Source organism: Tenrec ecaudatus, chromosome 12 (assembly GCF_050624435.1).
Source record: "Tenrec ecaudatus isolate mTenEca1 chromosome 12, mTenEca1.hap1, whole genome shotgun sequence".
Taxonomy (NCBI): domain Eukaryota; kingdom Metazoa; phylum Chordata; class Mammalia; order Afrosoricida; family Tenrecidae; genus Tenrec; species Tenrec ecaudatus.
The window spans coordinates 70,035,148-70,051,189 of record NC_134541.1 but is presented as its reverse complement, the minus strand read 5'-3'; positions in this window follow the sequence as shown (position 1 = coordinate 70,051,189).

Below are 16,042 nucleotides of genomic sequence, written 5' to 3'. Positions count from 1 at the left end.
ATCATGTGCCCTTGTTTTCAGACCTAAAACCCCAGAGTCTGTTCAGTCATTATGAGGATAATGTGAACATCTTATCTTTCTCCATCCAGATTTTTCATGATCTCCAGTCTCTTCCCAGCTACGGAAACATGTCTTATCTGCTATTCACCTTCATTTGTGCTGGAGAGGTATGTGGGGAAACAGGTCTCCACTTCTCCTTTGTGTTAGGACTCCTACCAGTTTCCTGCCATCATCACCTCTCTTCCCTCTGCCCATGTCCTTCTTGCTTTGATTACATTGCACCATTTTCCTTTGTCGGGACAGATTGCTATTACTCATCTCTGTTGCTAAAGTTAACAACTATTATGCATACATCCGCCTTGGCCTCATTCTAATCTCTTTATCTGCCAACTCCTTATATATTCATTAAGCAGTGAGTGCTTCAGTTCTATATCACCAGGACATTTTCCTTGTTAGAAGTGCATAACATAGTAAATACTGAGCACAGGGAATTTTATAAATACTTGCCAATCAAGTGAGCTGTATATTAATTTAAATATTGAAAGAACCAGGGACTGCTAAAAGGACAAACCAATCTATTTTGGGAGAAGTATGGCCAGAGGCAAGGATGCAAGACTTCATCTTATATACTTAGGACATATTGTCAGGAAAGACCAGTCCCTAGAGAAGAACATCATGCTTTGTAAGGATAATGGGGAGCAGCGAAAAAGAGGAGGGCCTTCAACTAGACTGATTGAGACCGTGTCTGCAATCATGGGCTTAGGCTATAAACAATTGTACGGATGGCACAGGATGGGGCAGTGTTTCTTTATATTGTGTGTAGGGTCGCTATGGGTCAGAACTGACTCAATGGCACCTAACATGTTAATTTGAAGTTCATCTATCTTTGAGTTGATGAAATAAAAAAAAATCTGGTGTTTGTGTACATGTATTTTCAATCACATTCTGTTAGAGAGATCAGAATTTTAAACAAAATTAATGGATTTTCTGATTTTATGTTTGTTTTTATAGAGACGCTTGGCACATCCCTCTATTTTTAGCTGAAGCTCAGTCATTACAAACTAGGAAGAACCTGTCCATGTTCTTAAATTCTGGTCTATTTTGTTACTTTTAAATGTTCTGGATTTCGTTGAAACCCATCAGGACACCACGTGCAACAGAATGAAATATTGCCCCTCCTGCACCCTCCTCACAATCGGCTCTAATTGAGCCATTGTGGCAGCCACTGTGTCAACCCATTGAGAGTCTCTTTTCCTTTAAAATACGTTTATTGGGGCTCTTACTTCTCTTATTACAATCCATACATTCATCCAGTGTGTCAAGCACATTTGCACATATGCCGCCATCATCATTTTTTTCTATTTTTACATTTTATTAGGGGCTCATACAACTCTTATCACAATCCATACATATACATACATCAATTGTATAAAGCACATCCGCACATTCCCTGCCCCAATCATTCTCAAAGCATTTGCTCTCCACTTCCATCATCATTTTTAAAGCATTCTCTTCCCACCTGAGCCCCTGATATCAGCTACCCATTTCTTCCCCCTCCCACCCCTCACCTTCCCTCATGAACCCTTGATAAGCTATAGATTATTATTTCCATATCTTACATCGTCCTCTGTCACCCCTCATCCACTTTTCTGTTATTCATTCCCCTGGGAGGGGTTTCTAGTTTTATCTTTGTGTATATTCCCTCTTTCTCCCCCGACCCTCCCCTAATCCTCCTGGTATCTCTACTCTCCTTGTTGGCCCTGGGGGGTTTATCTATCCTGGATTCCCTGTGGTTGGGGCTCTTAGCTGTAGCAGTGTGCATGCTCTGGTCTAACCTGATTTGTAAGGTAAAATTGAAGTCATGATAGTGGGGTGAAGGAAGCACCAAAGAACTAGAGGAAAGTTGTGTGTTTCATCGGTGCAACACTGTACCCTGCCTGGCTCATATCTTCCCTTTGACCCCTCTGTGAGGGGATGTCTAATTGTCTACAGATGGATATTGGGTCTCCACCCCATGCCCCCATCCTCCGCATTCACCTTGGTTATGGTTTTTTTTCTGGGTCTTAGATGCCTGATACCTGATTCCATTGACACCTCATGATCACACAGGCTGGTGTGCTTCTTCCATATGGACTTTGTTGCTTCTCAGCTAGATGACTGCTTGTTTATATTCAAGCCTTTAAGACCCAGACCCTATATCTTTTGATAGTTGGGCACCATCAACTTTCTTCGCCACATTTGCTTATGCACCCATTTTGTCTTCAGTGATCATGTTGGGTAGGTGAGCATCACAGAATGCTGGTTTGTTAGAACAAAGTGTTCTTGTGTTAAGGGAGCACTTGAGCAGAGGCCCAATGTCCATCTGCAACCTTAATTGGCATATAGATATGAGAACATATGTTTACATATGTACATGCCTGTATTTAGGCCTCCATAAATGTCCTTTGCCTCCTGGTTCTTTCCTCTATTTCCTTTAACTTTCCTCTTGTCCCACTATCATGTTCAGCCTTCATTTGGCTTTAATAATTCCTCCCTGCTACATTGCCCTTGATTAAGCCCCACTAGGCATCCTACAACCTTCCTTCCATTTATTGTAGTTCCACCCCCCCCCCCTTTCATTTCTCCCACCTCCACTTTTCCCGTATCCCCCCTGGAACCACTGATCCTGCTTTTCATCTCTGAATTATTTGTCCCACCTATCTTATCTAGATAGATATGCAGGAACATTAATAACTGCAAAAACCTGGCAAAGCCAAATAAAACAACAAAGGAAGTCAAAACCAACCAAACAATAACAACAACCAAAAATAAAATAACAATAACCCAAAAAAGCCACTGACAAAAATGGAAAAGGCTATAAACAATACAAGATCTGTTTGTTGGCCTTTATGTGTGTTTTCCAGTTGAGTCTGATGGGGTGCCACACTATGTCTGCAAATTCTATTTTTGGTATTCCCTGGGGGTTTCATCACTCTGCTCCCCCTGCTGCTCTGCTGCATGCCCTCAGTGCCTCGCCCCAGCGTGATGGGGCCAGAACATGCACTATTCCCACCACGTGTATCCAGTGCTGTCCCCCAGAGCACCATGGCTCAGTGAGGGATGCTGTGTGCTGGGGCCAGCCCTACAGCCCTCCCCGTACAGTTGTCTGTCTGAGCAGGAATATCGTCCTCTGGGCTTGGTGGGCCAGGATGCTCTCCCCTCTCTCTCAATCCCTTTTCCATTCTCTCATGTGCTCTACTCCAATGCACCCCTCTCCCCAAGCTTTAGCCCCAGTGCTGTCATCTGATGTACATTCTTCTGAGGTGGTAGGAGAGGGTGTCCGCATAGTTGGGATTGGAACCGGCCCTGCAGACCTCTCTATTGGTTCCCTGGTGCATGCCAGTCATCTTGTATTCATGTCTTGGCACATCGGGTTGGGTCTGGTCTCTCTCTCCCTCTCCTGTGGAGACATAAACAATGCCCTTCACTTGGGTGGGTTAGTGTCCTGCTCCCCTCCTACCCATGTCTTGTTTTGCTTTTGCCTCTTTTTTCCCCCCTCTTATTTTGTTGGCTGCCGTACATATCCCTGGATTTGGTTTGGCCCCTGCCATATATATACAGGGATGTATGTATATAGTAGCTTTTCCTCTATGCGCCCCCTCCCCCTTTAAGCTTACTTCAGTGGACTCATGTTGTATCTGTCCTTTTGTGATTGACTTACTTCACTTAGAATGAATTCCCCCAGTTCTACCCATGTGGAAATGTGCTTCATGCATTCATCGCTGCTTTTAGGGACACGTAGTACTCCATTGCATCTATGTATCACAGTTTTTGATCCATTCATCTGTTGATGGAAATTTGGGTTGCTTCCAACTCCTTGCAATTGTGAACTATGCCACGATGAACATTGGAGCACAGAATCTGGCCGTGGTTTGTTTCTTGCCTCTTCTGGGTATATGCCAAGTAAGGGGGTTGTTGGATCTTATGGTAGCTCAATCTCCATCTGTTTAGGATATCGCCAAATCGATTTCCATAATGGCTTTACATACCTACAGGTCCACCACCAGTGGAGGAGAGTTCCTTTCTCCCTGCAGCCCCTCCAATACTTGTTACTTTCTGATTTTTTGAATTGGGCTATCTTTGAGGGTTTTAGGCGGTCTGGTATCTCATAGTGGTTTTAATTTGCATTTCTCTTATGGCTAATGATCGGGAACATTTTCTCATATGTTTATTGGCCATTCAGATTTCTACCCCTGTGAAACTTCTGTTCAGATCCTTTGCCTACCTCCTTAGTGGGCAGTTAGTTTTTTTTCTTATTGTAAGCTTGCAAAGTATTATAGATTTAGTAATAAGGCCTTTGTCTGATGTGTCATTGATAAAGATGTTTTCCCAGTTCGTGGGCTCTCTTGGTGAATACTTTTGATGTGCACAGGTGATTTATCCTCAGTATATCCCACTTGTCAATTTGTGACTCCTTTGTATTTGCATCCTTCCCTATCTCTGATAACCCATGTATTCTCTATGCCAAGGTTCTCAGGGTTATTCCAATTCCCTCATTAATTGCCCTAATAATTTGAGGTTTTTCATCAAGTTCTATGATCCACCTTGAGTTTATTCTTGTGCATGGAGTGAGGTAAGGGTCTTGCTTAATTTTTCTGCAGGTAGATATTCATTTTTCTCCAGCACCTCTTATTGAAGAGGGCATTCACTTCCTATTTTTGTATTTTTGGGATCCTTATAAAAAATCAGTTGCCTGTATGCTGATGCTTTTATTTCTGGGTTTTCAGCTCTTTCCCATTCCTATTCATAGCATCAGACATGGCTCTCAGGTTTTCTTCAGCTTCTCTGACTGTCTTATTTGACTGCCTTACCCATTTGTTGAGGTCTGCTTGGTTATGCTCTAGGTCACTGGTGCAATTCTCTGCCTTCTCAAGTCTGTTGAAAAAGTCTATTAGTTTGCTACTGGATTTTGTTATTTCATCCCTTAGGTCTTGTATTTCCCTTTGGTGCATTGCCTTTATCTCATCTTTCATTTCATCCTTTTACTATATTGCTTCCCTCATATCCTGTATGATTCCAAGCAGATTCTGCAAATTTATTTCTGTGGCAGGTCAATGCCTGGTTTTTCTATGCATGTCATTAGGTTTGTGACTTCTTCCAGCATTGTCTTCTGCTTCTCCTGCTTTTTTCGTTGTGGCTGTTGGCGCTGATTGCCATTTATGTGTTGTTTTAGATGATCCCAGTGTCATCTTCCAGAGTCAAAGAGCACTGGGACTCATATGAGTGCTTCTAAGAACCACCTGCAGGTAGCTGTACTGGCGGGGGGGTGGGGGGGTGGGTGTGGGGTCAGGCTGCCATTGTAACTTCCTGTGGTTTCACTCTTACCACAGACTTAGTATTCTGTTATTTGGAATGTGAGTTGGGTAGTCCTCTTACCGGACACTGGTCAGGTTGTTGTGGGTCCACGAGGATGGTGTTTCACTGAATGATCTCACAAGAAGCCATAGTGGTGTGTCTCATGGGGCTCAGAGCCCCTCAGATGACGTGTGGTGTTTCCCTCTACAACTGGAGTGCCACCGAGGACATGTGGGTGTACCCTCCTTGGTGTAGAGCATCATAGATGGCAGGCAGAATTACTCTAGTTAGGGAGATCTCCGTGGAGGGTGTTCCCGCAGCCGCATGGAGCACCACAGACGGTGGGAAGTAGTTCCCCTAGTCACTTGTAGGGTCTTGGGGTGTAGGTTGGAGTTCCCCCAGACATTTGAAGGGGCAATCCCCAGCCACTTGGTATATTGTGGAGGACAGGCATGATTTCCCCAGCTGTGTGTAAAACCAACAAATGTGGGCAGGAGCTACCCCAACTGGGCTGTCAGAGTTGCCCTAGGTGAAGGGGAGTGGCCTGAAGTCCAGTAGTGGCTTGTGAAAGAAAAGAGAGTGACAAGAGATGAAAAAGAGAGAAAGGAGAAAACAAAGAACAGAGCGAAAAATTAAAAACAAACCAACACACACAAATGCAAAGACAAAACAAAAAAGTCAAAAAAGAAAACAACTAAAATGAAAAATTGAATCTGCTGAGACCGTGCCATGAAAGAGAGAGGAGCTAGAAGAAGAGGGAACAAGAAGACAAAGCAAAGGAAGAAGAAAAGAAAGGAAAAAAGAAAAGGAAAAAATAGATAAAGGGATTGCTAAGTCCCGTGCAATATTGTGTGTAGCACTCCCTGGGGACATCACTGCTTGCCACCGAACCTGGGCACTGGTAGCTGCTCTGCCGGAGCCCATGAGCCCAGCACACCAAGCCTAGAGTGATTTAGTGCATTCTCGGTTTGCTTTATGAGTGAAAACAAAGGAGTTCAGGACAGACTCTTGTACCCGGATTCTAATTTCAGGACTCTGCCTCCCAGTCTCCTTCACCTTATCTCCCAATTTTCTGGTCTGGCATCAGGAACTCCAGTCAGGTAATCTAACTGGATGCCATCTTCTCCAGTCCCTCTTTCTCTTTTTCACTAATCATCTACTGTACATACATGATGCACTTCACTAGGTCCTGGTTCCTCCTAATAACATATCCAGAGTGTGTGAGATGAGATCTTACCATCCTTATTTCTAAGGAACATTCTGATTGTACTTCTTAGAGAAAGATTTGCTTGATCTCCTGGCTGCTCATGGTGTATTTAATGTTATTTGGCAACAGAATTCAGAGTCATCAATTCCTTAACCTCCCTGCTTCTTTGTCCAGACTTTGTAAGAATATGAACTGATTGAAAGCTCCATGGCTTGGGTCAAGTGCACTTAATTCCTCAAGGTAACAATTTTGCTTTTTAACATTTTTTTTAAAAAATTTATTGGGGCTGATACAATTCTTTTCACAGTTCATACATATACATACATCAATTGTATAAAGCACATCTGTACAGTCTTTGCCCTAATCATTTTTTTCTCTTTTTTTCTTTTACATTTTATTAGGGACTCAAACAACTCTTACCACAATCCATACATATACATACATCAATTGTATAAAGCACATCCATACATTCCCTGCCCCAATCATTCTCAAGGCATTTGCTCTCCACTTAAGCCCCTTGCATCAGGTCCTCTTCCCCCCCCCTCCCCATTCCCCCCTCCCTCATGTGCCCTTGGTAATTTATACATCGTTATTTTGTCATATCTTGCCCTATCCGGAGTCTCCCTTCCCCCCTTCTCTGCTGTCCCTCTCCCAGGGAAGAGGTCACATGTGGATCCTTGTAATCAGTTCCCCCTTTCCAACCCACTCACCCTCCACTCTCCCAGCATCGTCCCTCACACCCTTGGTCCTGAAGGTATCATCCACCCTGGATTCCCTGTACCTCCAGCCCTCATATGTACCAGTGTACAGCCTCTGTCCTATCCAGCCCTGCAAGGTAGAATTCGGATCATGGTAGTTGGGGGGAGGAAGCATCCAGGATCTGGGGGAAAGCTGTGTTCTTCATCGATACTACCTCACACCCTAATTAACCCATCTCCTCTCCTAAACCCCTCTATGAGGGGATCTCCATTGGCCGACACTTGGGCCTTGGGTCTCCACTCTGCACTTCCCTGTTCATTTAATATGGTATATATATATACATATACACATATATACACATATATACACACACACTTATATCGTTTTTTTTGCATGATGCCTTATACCTGGTCCCTTGGCACCTCGTGATCGCACTGGCCAGTGTGCTTCTTCCATGTGGGCTTATTTGCGTCTGAGCTAGATGGCCGCTTGTTCACCTTCAAGCCTTTAAGACCCCAGACACTATCTCTTTTGATAGCCGGGCACCATCAGCTTTCTTCACCACATTTGCTTATGCACCCATTTGTCTTCAGCGATACTATCATGGAGGTGTGCAGTCAATGATATGATTTTTTGTTCTTTGATGCCTGGTAACTGATCCCTTTGGGACCACTCGATCACACAGGCTGGTGTGTTCTTCCATGTGGACTTTGTTGCTTCTGAGCTAGATGGCCGCTTGTTTATCTTCAAGCCTTTAAGACCCCAGTCACTATCTCTTTTGATAGCCGGGCACCATCAGCTTTCTTCACCACATTTACTTGTTCACCCACTTTGGCTCCAGCCGTTGTGTTGGGAGAGTGAGCATCATAGAGTTCCAATTTAATAAAAGAAGGTATTCATGCATTGAGGGAGCGTTTGAATAGAGGCCCAAGGTCCTTCCGCCACCTTAATACTTGACCTATAAATATAGACACATAGATCTATTTCCCCATCCTCCTATATATATTTGCATGTACATGTCTTTGTCTAGACCTCCATGAATGCCCTTTGACTCCTAGCTCTTTCCTCCATCTCCCTTGACCTTCCTCCTGCCCTACTACCATGCTTCATCGCCACCTGGGCTAGAGTATACCTCTTCTCTAAGCAACCTTACCCTTGATCATTTCCCACCAGGCCTGCCACTCCCCCTTCTCTACCATTTGGGGTCCCATGTTTTTCCCTTGTCCCTGAGTTTGTTAACACCACTTCCTTACCCCCCCTACCCCCCCACCCCAAGTCCCCCCGGAACTGTCGGTCCCGTTGTTTTTCATCCAGATAGTTCATCCAGCCTGTCCTATTCAGACAGACCTGTGGAGTCACTAACATGCACGAAAACTAGACAGAGGAAAACAAAGCAACAGTATACAACCAGACAACAAAACAACCAAAACAAACCACTGACAAAGAACAGGACAAAACAGTTCACAAGAGAAAAGCTTGTAGTTAGTTCAGGGATCGTTTGCTGGCCCTTAGGAGCGTTTTCCAGTCCAGTCTGTTGGGGCACCACGCCCTGGCGACAAAGTCCACTTTCAGCATTCCCTGGGGACCTTGCCACTCCATTCCCTTGCTGTTCCACTGCACTCCCCCAGTGATTTGCCTCGGTGTGGTGGGATCAGGTCAGGTGCAATTCCCACACTGTGTCTCCGGTGCTGTCCCCTGTATCGCCCTTAGTCACTGAGGGGCATCATGTCTCATAGTAGGGCCAGCCATGTTGTTCTCTCGCTTTTTAACATTTTAAGGACATATTTTGCAGCAGATTTGTCCAATAAAATATGCCATCTGATTTCCTGACAGATAGTTTCATGGGAGCTGATTGTGAATCCAAGTAAAATAAAAATTCTTGACAACTTCACTCTTTTTTCCATTTATCTCGATGTGGCTTATTGCTCCCTTTGCACAGATTTTTGTTTTCTTTATGTTGAATGCAATCCAGGCAGAAGGCTGTTGTTGTTTTGACTATCTATTTGGCATCTTCTGTCCCTTTGCTGGTGATGGAGCCAACTCAGTGACAACTAACAATGATAGCAACCAACTTATTTGCTGAGACTCCTCTCTCTTTCCCCCCAAGCACTTTGTGAGTGCTCATTGGAGCAATTTTATGATGAGTCCTTCAAAATATTTGTCAGATAATTCTACAATTTCTTACTGTTGGCATCTGTTGATTTTCTTTTCTTATTCAAATTGAGATTTTCCTAGTTCTTTGTATAATGAGTAATTTTCTTTTTGTTTTGCTTTTTTGTTGTCAGCTGAATCCTGTATATTTGGGTCTTAGTATATTTTAGGTATTATGTTTTGGATCTCTGAATCTTATTTAAGTGATTCACTTTTAGCAGGTCTCCTTTGATACTGTCCAGTGTGGTAGCAGTGGCATTGTATTGTTACTACCAGCAAACGTTTAGTAAATGAATAAATACATGATTACTCTCAGATAGTAGAGCAACCAAAACTGATTTCCTACTTTGTGTGACTAGTCTATCAGAGGCTTTCATTTTTAATATATATTTTATTGCTATAACTTTACTTCTAAAATTTTATTGTTCAATTATATTATGAAGATTTGTGCAATAATTACCACAGTCAATTTCAAAACATTTTCTTCTTGTACTCATTGTCAGTAACTCCTCATTTTCCCCCATTCTCCATTGCCATGCTGTCAGGTGATTATCAATCCAGTTACTGTCTCAAAGATCTATCTACCCTGGGCTTAATATATATAAAATCATGGAAAATAAAAAAAACACACAAACAAAAACTCAGCAACAATGATGAGGCGAAACAAAGAAAATCCTCATTCAAAAGCAACTTAAGACATTAAAAACTGAAGCAACTTTAAAATGGGTCAAAGGGCTTTCAAATGATAAAGTACTGCATTTTAGTCTAACTGTATGTGCTATACTCACTATGCTTTCTGTATTTTAGTATATGATAGCAAGACTGTCCACATCTTTGGTCAGAAGGGATTCGTTGGAAGCTTAATCTATGTGGGGACCCTGATAATAGCTATTGGGCTTTCTTTGAAATCCATAGCCTTCTGTGAACGGGTGTTCACAACTTTGCTTTGTTATCATTCCCTCTTTCAGATTTGGATTTTACTGTTTACAATCTTTGGATCACAAAGGCTGGTGTGCTCTTTCCATATTCACTTGGCTGCTTGCTTTAAGGCAATCCTTTAAGAACCTAGACACTATTCTTTCTGATAGCCAGGCACTATTTGATTTCTTAACAGCCTTTTTTCTAGTACCCTTCTCTTCAGTGATCTCTTCCTGAGGTCAGGCACCGAGGAGGGCCATGTCATAAGAACCAATTATTCTTACATTGGGGCTAGAATTAAATGGGAGGGGCTACCTCACTGTTATCGTTAATATAGTTCCCTTCTTTTTTTACTTGAACCAAGTGACTTTGGAAGATGATAAGAAAGTGAATTTTACAAGACTGAATAATATCTATTTCTCCTGATACCCAAATTTCTACCTCTCAATCAAAGATGTAGGTCTTGATTCTATCACAAAATTTTGGTTGCCATTCCCTGTTTAGTGAGTCAGAAGTGGGAGGTTTTAAAGAACAATGCTTGTGTGTGTGTTGTAACATTTTGTTCTTTTAAGGTTCTGTTGCCTAATGATGTATTCTCATGGCAGATATCCTCTTAAGCTTTCTCAGGCATTCATTCAGTTTGTTTTATCTCTTTGAAAAACATAGAAAGAACACTTGTTGCAATATCTGAAAGAATCTGAACAACTAATTAGTGACCTCAAAATTCCTGTTGGTGGTCATTGAAAGTTGCCAAAAATAAGAATTGGTATTTAATAGCATTTAAAGGCCATTAATTGCCAGATATTTTGTTACAAATGTCTCAGACTAGACAATATCATGTAATTTTTAGCAAATTTAGGACCGTTCACATAAAAATGGGAAAACGTTTCCTTTACTCTTTTGATTTGGTAGCTTACTCTTTTTCTTTCTTATTTCTTCCAGAGAGTATCCACGCCCTCCAGAGTTTGAGGAGGCGATGTGTGGAGGAACGCCAGTGAACAACAGGAAGGCACATCCAGGGTGGAGAGCCTGTGGAGGTGAAAGGAGCACTTGAACCCTAGCATCCCTCTTTGTTACTCCCCAAGCAGCAGGAAGCTAGCAGCACATTCACCTCACCATAGGAGCAAATGACGAATTGTTCCTAGGATGGCAGAAATAGTATAGCTGCCACCCTGGCCCCTGAACAGGGATGTCGGGCCAAAATGCATGGGACTTAACTGAGACAAGGCAAAGACTGTTTCAGGATTGGCCCAGCTCCCAGAGACTTGTTGGCACTTCATGAAAAACAGCTGAACCTCCACAAGAACATATTCTTACTGGCTCTCTGATGGTTCCAGAGCAAGCCTGGCCCTCTAAGAGCCACAAACACAGCTTCTCCAGAGAATGAAAATGAGCCGTATTCATTGGCGTCACTCCTTCAGGAATGGGGAGGCAGATATTTCACACTCCTCAACTCTGACTAACACTCCGGCACTCTGAATGAAGGTGGTCTCTTCATTCTCTTGGTGATGTCTAGCTGCTTCTCCCATGCGCTCTCATTGCTGCTTAGTATCAAGTCCCTTTAGCTGTTTCCTTGCCTAATTTGATGTCCAACTTTATCCTTCCTTTTAGCGTGTTGAAACATGGAGGTGTTTATTTTTCACACCTTAGCCTGCATTTTTTCAGCCTTAATGTCTTCTGGCCCCCTAAATATTCTGAGAGAGCAGGTGTCCCCTGGAATTTCTACAGGCAAATCAGGATTATATAGTCACCTTACCCAGAGGGATAATTCTACCTCACTGATTTTTAAACACCAGGCATTAAGGAGCAGTGTGTGGTATGTAAGAGAGTACATTTTAAAATATTGCTATAAAATTGTGAAAGTATTTCTCCTTTTTAAATCAGAGTTTGTCATGTGTGTATTAAAACATTTATGTCAATGCAAATAAGCACAGGAGGCAAAACTAAATCATTGCTTATATCTTATCACACCTTCAGGGAAAATTCTAAAAAGCTGTATCAGGATGGGTTTCTCTCTGGTTCAAATGAATTTGAAAGAATCTCTTTAAAAGTCTGAGCACTGGTGTACATCACAGCCTTGGAAAAATCCATAGCTTGAACCAATGAATAACCTTCCTTCTGAAAGCTGGAAAGTTTGAAAAGATGATATAAGAAGGACAGTGAACCAATTTGACTGCTCCTTTCAGTTTGTCTGAATCGAATGCCACAGTCTGGGAAATAGGATTGAAGGTCACACAGGCAACACCTATAACCAAGTTTACGATAGCTTTTGTCGGCTGTGGGTTTGTTTCTTGGAGACAAGATTCTTGATCGTATGTAGTTACCACTCCAAGATTAGAACCACAATCCTCATACTGACCATTCCTAGATGTGTCAATGCTTAATCCAGGTAAACGGCCTCCATCAGCAAATCTGTTAAGACACTTCCTGAACCTCACATCCCAAACTGAAATTTTCCCATCCTCTGAGTAGGTATATTTCTTTATGTGAACATGGATCCTGCTACCTCTTCACCAATTTCATGCTACCAATTAGTTCTTTGGTCTTTGTTGATGAGTTCGGCATTAGCATTTTGGCAGTTCTTCATCTTCAAAATTCCTTTTGGAAGGGAAGTTGATGTGGATTTGAAATTCCCAGTCCTTTGCAACAAGTCATCTTCATCCTCTTCCCTTCCATCATCTGAAAATGTTTTCCATTTAGCAGTCTCTGCCCAGGCAGGTCCTCCCCACCATGGCATGCTGAAATTCTTCTGAATTTCTTTTGAAAGTTTGCCTTCACTGACATTTCTCATTATATCTTTCTGAAGCGGGTTGTTTTCTATGTCAACCATTTCCCCATCTTCATCTTCTGGCTTCTTCTGAAGGGGAAAATGACCTTTTGCATCATATTCCACCTCTGAGTCACCAGTCTTCATGTACTTCAGTTTTTGACCCAGAAGATGCTGAAGCAGCACATCCACCTAGTCCTTGACGTAGAGTAGAACAACTCCTCTGGGGCACCCTTCTACAGTTGGCTTGTCTTCCAGCCCAAATGGCTCTGCTGCCTATGGCCAGAGCAGCCTTTTTGCCACAGTCCTCAGTGGGGCTTGTGGTTTCCGCTAGGATGAAGGGGAAGCCTTCGAGCCAGTCTGGCTGCCTTCACTTGGGTTCTCTGGTCTGCCTTCAGTGTGGCTTCGCACTGGTCCTCATTCCAGTTTCATAAAGTTCCTCTGCTCTGGCAGCATCCTTGGATTTGAGCAGAAATGCAAAGGTTCACATGGAGCCACATTTCAAATTAATAAAAATGTTTCTTAAACAAAAGTGTCAGAATGTGAAGCTGTTATGTTTTAATATATCTCCCCCTTGAGGTCTATACAGTTCAGAAGGTGGTGCTTCCATCCCCGGGACCCTTCTCGACAGAATTCTGTGCTCTTTGATCTACACCACGACAAGAGTGTAATCTTGGCATCCTTCAGGGGCTTCAGCCACGTTCCATTTAAATGCCCTTTGAGTTTGGGGGAACAAAAAGAAGTCTGAATGGGCAAGGTCAGAGCCATGGTTTGGATGGGGTAAGATTCCCAAAACAATTCTTATAGGACTGCCCTTACCAGCCTTGAAGAATGAGCAGGTGCATTGTCCCATAAGGAAAAAAAAATATTCTTCAGCATAACTTTTCTAGCTTTTATTAATATTTTCTGACAAATGCATTTTTCCATTTTCTTAAAATAATAATAAGGCCCTGTGTCCTTTAAGACAACTCTATCTAGAGTATCCCTTTGGAATTGTCCCAAAATCACCATGACCTTCTGAGATGGCCTGCCTTGTGTGCAACAGGCCCAACAGATCCTCTTAGAAGTCACTGTTTTTATTGGACTTTTCTTTGTGCTACAGAAAGAAGACTAAGGAAGTCTTTCAATAAGATGAACTAAAAAAAAAAAAAGATGAACTGACACGGTGACTGAAACAATGGGCTCAAACACAGGAACAGTTGTGAGGAAGGTGCAGGACATGGCAGGGTATCACTCTGTGGTACAGAGGGTTGGTATGCGTCAGACCAACTAGAGGCACCTAACAACAAGGAGGCTCAGACTAACTATTACTGGGAGAATTTGTCTACTGCCATCCATTCATCTTGGAGACATGCTTAAACATTTTTGTTGAGAATAAACCTGTGTATCAACGAAGGAGCCTTGCTGACATAGTGGGCTACCCCTTTGGGCTGTGAACCTGACGCTAAGCTGTGTGAAAGCATCAGCTACGGGGCGGTGTGGCATGAGGCTTTCTACTCTGGCAGTATGGGAGCATTACCCGCTTGGAAACCCACAGGGGCAGGTCTACCCTGTCCTGTAGGGGTTGCGATGAATCAGAATTGACTTCGTGACAGTGAGGTGTTTTGTTTTTTATTTTCTTTCTGGTTTTGTGTATGAACTGGAATCCTAGTAGCAATACTTTTGGACCCACCCAGGTATTACAGTTTGAATTACGTGAGTGCTGCCATCTGCTTCTTCTGATGTCCCAGCCTGGCATACCTTACCTAGCCTAGTGATTATGCCTACCTTCGAATCCCCTTTCTCTCTACCCTTTTCCCTTCTGTCCCTGGCCTCGTGTTGTCTTCATGTCTGCTACTAAACCTATGGCCCTGGGAGCCTGACATGAACAGATGGTTTTACAACTCCATTTAAACACGTTTTTTAGCTTGGTTCCAAGGCTGTCACCAGCCAAACCCATCATTGGTGGAACTGTTGGCTCACTTCCTTAACCTTGCACTTGGGGCCTGGACACTCCCAGGAGTTGGGGTCAGGGCGTGGTTAGAGCTGAAGCCCATTTGCTCAGACACATTCCTCTTCTACGTTCTATGAACAACTTTGAGCAGCCCTGGTGGCCTTGGCGCGCTAGCATGTCCTGCTAATCACAAGGGCCGTTTTCTCTGCATAAGTCAGAGGAGGCAGCACACTCTGGCAAAATGTAAAGTCCCAGAAACCCAAGGGGCTGTTGGCCCTGTCCTAGAGGATCACTGTAAAGTCTGAATCAAATTGACAGCAGTAGGTGTTTTTGTGTAATCAACAGTTTGGCTCTTCAGGTCCATGTTACCCTCTCCACCCTTTTGCAGCTTTAAGCCTGCGTCCATTTAGCCAGCGCTCATCATATTTTGGTTTACAGCTGGAAGCATATGCTAAAAATCCTTAAGTCAGACAGTCTGCTACCAGAGCTTGGCGAGCATGGACTTACCTGCCTGGCAGTTCCACTGCCTTCCTCTGCTGCTTGGCTCCCCTGGGAGAACCAGAATGGTTGGATGTGGGAGGCCAGACCTTCTGTGAAGAGGTGGTAGTGGCTTCTGGCTGCGTAGGGATAGAATCTCCCATCTGAACCGCACAGGAAGTCCTGCTGAGGCCTGCCTGGGAAGTGTGTTTTACTGCCCAGAAAAACATCCGTTTGCTCCCCGGGACACCTGCATACAGATCAGTACAATGTGGAGGAAGACTGGGTGGACCTTGTAACCTGGTAGGGTATCAAGAAGGCCCTGCGGTCTGGCAGGGGCATCATATAGAACCGATCACTTCTGGAATCATGGCTGTCCATTCTCCCACGGGCAAAGATTTAAAAGAAAAAAAAGTCTCAGACACTCTGGGAGCCGTCAGTTCCGCGGCCCGAGGCAAGCAGGGCACGAGGAAGCTGGGGTGCTAGGGAACCGCGGGGAGGATGTGGCGGCGCGCTCCGGCGCAGGCAGACCCAGAAGGCGGTCAGATGCAAGGGG